This window comes from Orycteropus afer, unplaced genomic scaffold (assembly GCF_000298275.1).
Source record: "Orycteropus afer afer isolate SDZICR_OR568_19922 unplaced genomic scaffold, OryAfe1.0 scaffold00744, whole genome shotgun sequence".
In the NCBI taxonomy this organism is placed as follows: Eukaryota; Metazoa; Chordata; class Mammalia; order Tubulidentata; family Orycteropodidae; genus Orycteropus; species Orycteropus afer.
The window spans coordinates 50,679-52,049 of NW_006922331.1; the positions used below are offsets into that span (position 1 = coordinate 50,679).

At 51.6% G+C, this 1,371-nt stretch overlaps 1 protein-coding gene across 1 annotated transcript in view; it reads left to right on the forward strand.

Annotated features, from left to right (window-relative positions):
- Nucleotides 1-1,371, forward strand: part of CABIN1 (calcineurin binding protein 1) — a gene marked incomplete at its 5' end in the record, with an annotated part of 148,772 nt that overhangs the window by 49,248 nt on the left and 98,153 nt on the right. The gene's annotated exons all lie outside the window — the stretch shown is intronic.

Here is a 1,371-nt window from a genome sequence, read left to right on the forward strand (position 1 = left end):
CGTGTGGTGAGGCGGAGCCCGGGGCGTTTCTGCGGGAGTGCTTCCGCGGCGTGGGCGGAGCCCGGTGTGTGGTGGGGCGGGCCCTAGGGGACGCGTCTTCCTGAGTGCGAGTGGTGGGGCGGGGCGGGGCGTGGGGCGCTTTAGCAGAAATGCCTATGCAGCGTGGGCGGAGCCGAGCGGAACGGAGCGCTGGTGCCCAGCAGCGAACAGACTCTGCTGTGGGTTGGCGGTGTAGCGTTACTCAGTTTTCCCAGTGGTAGTACCTTGCACACCAGTACAGTATTAGAACCAGGAAGTGAATTCAACCCACCAGCCCTATTCAGGTTTTCTGTTTTTTTGCTTTTCAGCTTTGTGCAAAGTGTTTCTTGTGCAGAATTTTACAAATCTGAACATCAGTTTCATTCGATTGATGATGTTGATACTTAAAGAAGCCTTCTCTCTCCCAACATCACGATGCTGTGCTCCTAAACGTGACTCTAACGTTCACTCTTGTTTTTCACGTGCGATTTTTTCCGTCTGTTTTATTTTTCTTATGAGACAAAAGAGGCATCATTTAGTGTTGCATGCCACGTGGGTGACCACCAGGTGGCTCATGCCCTGTCCTAAGGAGGCTGTCCTCGGGCACTGAGTGCTCTGGGCACCTCTGTCTTCTCTCCCCCGCGAGCTCTGTGCTGAGCCTCCGTCCTTTGAGCTGGGGTAGCTGTGCTTCTGGCCAGTCCCCCACCGCCTCTGAGAGAGAGATCCTGATGGCTGCCGCCGATGATCTCTTTGTCTCTGTCTCAGACCTGTCTCTTGGCTACTGCCCCTTTGCTCTTCCATAACTGCGAGGCCCACCTGCAGGGTTTCGTGAGGCACCCCCACTGAAATTTCTGTTGGGATGGCACTGACCTCACAGACTCCGGGGAGAACTGCAGCCTTTGCCAGATTCTTTCCCATGGTAGACAAGCGTATCTGTTTATTTGGGTCTCGTACTTTCACGTCCCTAAGACAAGTTTATAATTTTTTCTATGTAGCATAGTGCCTAAGGCAGTGGACTGCTGACCAGAAGGCTGGTGGTTCAAACCCACCAGCCACTGCTCGGAAGGAAGAAGGAGCACTCTACTTCCAAAGTGATGCCACCTTGGAAACCCAAAGAGGGGTTGCTGTGAGTTAGGTCCGACTCGATGGCATATAACAACAGCAACAACAAATTGTTAGATTTAAGGAGCTCTGGTGGCATAGAGCCTAAAACATTTGACTGTTAACCAGAAGGTTGGCAGTTGTTCTGGTTAACTAGTGCCACTCTGACAGAAATATACCACAAATGGGATGGTCTTAACAAACAGGAGTTTATTCTTACAATTTGGAGGCGTTAAGTCCAAGTTCAAAGTG